Here is a 6,000-nt window from a genome sequence, read left to right on the forward strand (position 1 = left end):
CTTGGGAATTTCATTGTTCGTTAGGTGCTTAAGTCCCCCATCTCATTCAGTCTCTCTGACATTACTGCTGAGGGCTCTAATGCCCAACTAATTTGAATGGGGATTTACATGATAGAGCAGGGAGCATTAAAATGTGGACGGGAGAGAGGAAAAAAAGAACAGGGGGAAAAGGGGAAATGGCTGCTTTCACTTAAAAAGTCACTTTGTTCAAAGTCAAATGACAGTGTTTAAAGATGCTCCATCGCCGCCCTCTCCTCAGGATTTCGGACAGCGGTGCCAAGTTTAATGGTTCGTTATCTTGGCCCCTCTGAGGCTCGCTCTGGCTCTCTTACCCTCTGATGCCAAGCATGCTTCTTTGGCACCCTGCTGTTTCAGAATATACATTGCTTTAGAGTGACTTTGAATTATAAAACACCTTTAATGCCCCCCACCCCGTGCCCGCAGCTGTCGTGACCAGAGGCGCTCAGATATTTAAGCTCGTCTGTTTGTACATCGGCACGTCCCATGCTAGTTATGGAAAGATCTCAGGAAGCCCTAGATCAAAGGTCATTACGTTGAAAATAAATGACCACCATGACTAAAAGGAGATTTAACAGTTGTAAAATATAATAAAATCACTTTTTATCATAAATATGGTAAATACCAACTGTAAAAAGAAGCCTCACTGATTGTTGAAACCGGAGCACCCGAAGAAAATCAACCAATCACAGACTGATGGGTTTCATTCATTTGGCGTGCACGCTCAGGCACTGCTAAACACTTTTACGATCATGTATATATGAATGGTCATTTTCGAGAATTGCGCTTGAGCACGTAAATTTGAGGCATGGCTCAGACTCTCAACATTTGTGAGGCTACATTCAAATCTTACTATTGCAAACTCTGGCTGTTGTTCATGTGCACTCACCATCAGGTTGAATTTGACGCTACACTTTGAATTAATATTGTCAATTACAAATTTTGCTCAGAAAAATCTGTTATATTAGTGCCATAATTCAGGGTCAGGAAGGGATCACCTATTGTTTTGTTTGCTAGTACTTCCTTCTACACAAATATTCATCTTAGAAGAGTGCCACAAAAAACGTGTTGAATCTAACAAATGTACATGGTAAAGCGTTAAAGCATGGCGCCATTAGTTGTGATTGAGAGCTAATGGATTTGGGTCAACCTCAGCAAGTCCCGTTCATGTGATTGTTGTTTGTCCCAGTTGTGTCAAGGGACCAACTTACCTCTTACCATTAGCCAATAATAACCTTAAGACCAGAAGTGAAACACGGAATTATACCATAGTGTCACAACCTCATATTTACCACAACATCGCCTTTTTGTTTTCCTAACGTTTTGCCTACGTTTCGCTACTCTCATCTCGAATTTCTCATAATTAGTGTAATCTTCTTTGACCCGCTTGTCACCTGCGATGACAAGAGGTTGCCGAGGGTCGCAACTAATGAGAGAGAAGGCTTGACCTTAGACATTGAGTCATCCCGCAACAAAAAACACAATAGTGCGGTGAAATCTTGCAAAAGAAGAATGGCTCGTTACTTAATTACCTTTCAGTGTTGACAGTGGACTTTATTGTTACGATTCAATGATCCTTTTTTTGGGATAAAATTTGGTGGTCCCAAATAATATCAGGTTCTACATGAGCAATCAACTTAACATCCTTTTTTTTTTTTTTTTTTGCAACCCTCGAGTAAATCAGACTTTAAGTGTCCTCAGTCAAATGACGAGATTCAGAGTGTGAAGGGTTAACTCCGGTAATCACCTCTATTGATCTGTGTGTGTTAGAGGAAAAATTTCTGGTTCCAGAGCAGCCAGCCATGAATGGTTATTGATCCCATCATAAAGAGCCTCTGTCTCTTGAGTGTACGGCTCTTTAGGTAATCACTGATGCCTGTTGTTCTATTTTTATGGCCCTCTGACCGCTTCATATCTTACACCTGTCCTCCTCGTTTTCCTTTTGATATTTTTCAAACTAAGCACAATCCAATAGCCCCGATATAGTTCCCCTTTGGTTACTTCTTTCCGACAAAAACAGGACCTGTCAGTAGCCTACTTGTTTCTCTGTCACATATATTCATCTATTCACTCTCAAATATTTTTGGAATTGATTATACCATCTAATTTTCCATTGAATAATCGGATGAATTTTTTTAAAAAATGTTTCACAAAATAATTTTCTCAAATATTAACCCATTATTGTCGTTTCATCCTAAAAAAATGACGGACCAACAATTAAACGATTACTCCATTATTAAAATTATTACAATTTTGATCATCAAATCGCTGTCAATTAATTGATTTATGTTCACAGATCTGAATTTAACATATTTTCTATTGCTAAGTGACTGCTGTAAATGATTTGCTTCGCTCTGGCTTAGGACTGCCACCACTGATAGCTCTGAGCTCTCAACTTTATCAGCGTGATAAAGCTTAGCTGGAGCCTGCATTAGAAGCAATCAGCCAATCTCCTTCACTTTTGTGTCTAGGTGAGAATGGTCGCCACATATTCTTTTCACTGAGACGAGACTGAGAACAGGATGACAATGCGATCCCACGATGTCTGTCCTTGATAACTTGCACACAGAGGGCGAGAAACACTGACCAAATGTTTCTCTGATGGTCAAACTGAAAGTTGATTGTGTGTGTGTCTCCATTCTTGGCATACATTTTTGCATTTGGGTACATTTAAAAAAAAAAAAATCAGCAGAAGTGGAGAACACTTAATTTGAGCGGTTATGCAGTAGTGTCATGCCACCAACGCCCACTCATCACCATTGAGAAGCGAGCGCACACATACTTGGACGGGCATGCAAACGTGAAGCAAAGTATATTTTTATTATGTGCACAAGCGGGCTTGTACAAATAACATGCCGATACACGCACACACCTTGGCTCGCTAGGTGCACACACACACACACACACACACACACACACACACACACACACACACACACACACACACACACACACACACACACACACACACATATACACAAAGACACAGATAAATGAGACCTTAGTGGAATAGTTGGTGGGTTTTCTGCTATGGTCATGATTTCCTTCAGGGCTGTGAAAACACACTACATATGGAGTCCATCTCCTCTATGGCTTACTGTAGACACTAAAACACACACAGGATCAACACGTGCACTCACAAAGAGTCTTTCCACTTTGACCGTGCTTTTGTGACAGAAAAGCTGGCCTCCCATTTTTTTCTGATAATGTAATCAAATTGCAATTTCTTTTTGAAAGATCTTTTTTTTTTCTCTCAATAGGAGACACTGTGGATGATGATACGGTATCGCAAAACCAAGTTTATAGCTATACATTCAAGACCCATCTAAGATAATATAGAGACACCACATAAAAATATATTTGTCACTTGAAAACACGAAAAAAATTGAATTAAACATTGTACATTTATTCATAATGTTGTACGATGAAGGCTCTACTCGCTTAATGTTAACATTTGGGGTGACTAAAATAGCATATACTGTGTGTTGTGGTAACATTTAAAAAAAACTGCTACTTTCAAACATGGAGCAACAAAATATACAATCCAGACCACATATATGCTCACAACAACCATTATTAGTCATAAGGAGTATGTTGGAGTACCCCTTGAAACTCTACAGAATCAAACAGTTGCCATCATAAAGTTTTCATTGAGCAAAATTTGCCCTGACAGTGTAACCCATGATAAATATACTCTTATTTGCTTGTGCATATTTCATCTGTGTTTGTATTATAAGTGAGACAGATGGTTTGATGAAGTGCATTTGAGCTGGAAGCTATTGTGGCTTGTCAGATAAAATCAATACAAAGCATTTTGTTCTTTAGCGCAACTGTCTATTGAGTTACCGTCACTAATGTATTATCTACTCAGGGAGAATGTTTGTGTGTGTGATTATATTTATTCATTAACATCCTTATCACCATGAAAAAAAACTACATCCGGCCAGTGTCTTCCCTCTCAGTCTGCTGGGACTGTGTCAGGGTGCGGAAGTATTGACCAGTTGCTGAGGGAGAGCGGCTATCGATCGTGACTTATCCAGCTGTTTATATTTGAACCCCGGGTTTAACCTGCATCGATTGACACGCACCTCGTAGTCGGCAAGGTGTTCAACTTTGCTTTCCGCTAATGGCTCGGAATGCATGGCGGTGAACGTGTCCCTGTGTGTGTGCTTGAGTGAGAAATGTAGTGTAAGTGTAACCAGCGATTTCCTCACTGATCTGCCGTAGCCAAAAATAACACAATACAGACGTTTTCACAAAACACTATTTTTTCAGTGAAGGAAGATTTACAAAAGCTATTCAGGTTTCAGTTAAGCAATATATGAATGCATAGTTGACTATCACGCTTGCAGTCGCATGCCAACAAATCTTGCGCTAAATTAAAGGAAATCTAAAGAAAGCCCTCTTGTAAGAAGAAAATAGATGACTTAAACAGGCTGTCTACACACATAAGGGCTTCACTATATATTTTTTTATATTTACATCTAGATAGCGCAGGTTATTACGTTTTCCAGATTGTATACATCGACAAATATATATTGGCTTCCAATATCCCTTCTATTGTATCTCATTTTAATTATAATGTAGAAACTAATGTTGCACAATTAGCTAAAATAATGATGATAAACATTGCAACACATGAACACCATGCAACAAAATGCAAGAGTACTCTTTCTGGAATACAGTGTAACTTCAGAGGGTGCGCCACCAGCATGGACTTCCTCTTTTTTTTTCAGTTGTCCAAACAACTTAAATAATGGAACTGCAAATACTGTTATCTTTTTAAAGGTCAAACTGTCATCATCATGAAACTTTTACTGGCACTGGGACTGTAACATGCAACGTAGCATTTTGAAATTAAGAATCTTTAACTAGCATTGACAAAAGGTATCAAACACAGCGTCTAAATGTTTCAAGCTCTTGTTGCATGGGTGTCGAAAAGGTTAAACACTGGCAAGAATAAAAACAGCAAAATCTCTCTACCTTAACTCTGCATGTAGGAGTCAGTGGGAGACAAGTTCACAGAAAGTGCACCTGAACTCCCGGTGGATGATAATATGCGTGTTTCTGGAGTTGCTGATAGTTGATGATCACGTGATTGGTTCGAATATGATGGAATGTTATATAGTATATCTGAATCTATATTTATGTTCAGGATTTAAAATGTGAAAATAATCAAATGTGTGTATGCGTTTGCATATCCTCGTCTGCGTTCCTCTAGCTCCTTCCCCGATTGAAGGGTTGTAATGAGTCATCAGGGAGAGCTGATGTGAATTATTAATATTCAATCATGATGCTGTTCATGTATTAACTGATTCTAGAGGAGGAGGGGAGGACAGCGGAGAAAGCAAAACACACCCACAGATCTGTCGAATCGCAACAATGTGGACACAGACAAAAACCAAAAAGCTTTTTTCTAAGAAACAATGTACCTTTTTGATCGAGGACAACTGCTGGCCTGCTTGTTGTCGCCATGGTGATGGTTTTGCACATAAAGTATCCCATATTCAAAAGACAGTTTTGAACCATGGTAGACAGCCAAAAACAAATATTATATATAAGTGGCAGAATTGGAAGTTTTAGTGGGAAAGGCAAACACAGGTATGACTAAATCAATTTTGTTTGTAATTTTGGCAAACTGCAATTGCCATTCTTTGTTTGATTTAACTCACCCTGAGTGAGTATTGCAGGTATGTGTATTTATTAAACCTCGGGACAGTTTACCGGGACGGTCTGCCTGAAAAAATGCTCTAGTGAGCATCAACTGTCACCGTGGGGCAAAAGAATCTTGACAAAGGGAAATGCAGGGTTGAAAAGAAATCTCAAATTATATTCAGTATAAGCTACACAACAAACTAATGAATAACTAGTTTTAAAATCTAGTAAGAATTGTTCAAAATTAAAAAAAAAAAAAGAACGGCAATAAAGATTGCTAGAAATATCTTTAGTTTTAAAAATGAAGACAATTTTATTATTGACACA

At 38.7% G+C, this 6,000-nt stretch overlaps 1 protein-coding gene across 7 annotated transcripts in view; it reads left to right on the forward strand.

Moving 5' to 3' along the window:
* Positions 1 to 6,000, forward strand: part of foxp4 (forkhead box P4) — a 139,902-nt gene that overhangs the window by 37,627 nt on the left and 96,275 nt on the right. The window lies entirely within an intron of this gene.

Source organism: Syngnathus leptorhynchus, chromosome 11 (assembly GCF_054491065.1).
Source record: "Syngnathus leptorhynchus isolate UIUO chromosome 11, UIUO_Slep, whole genome shotgun sequence".
Taxonomy (NCBI): Eukaryota; Metazoa; Chordata; class Actinopteri; order Syngnathiformes; family Syngnathidae; genus Syngnathus; species Syngnathus leptorhynchus.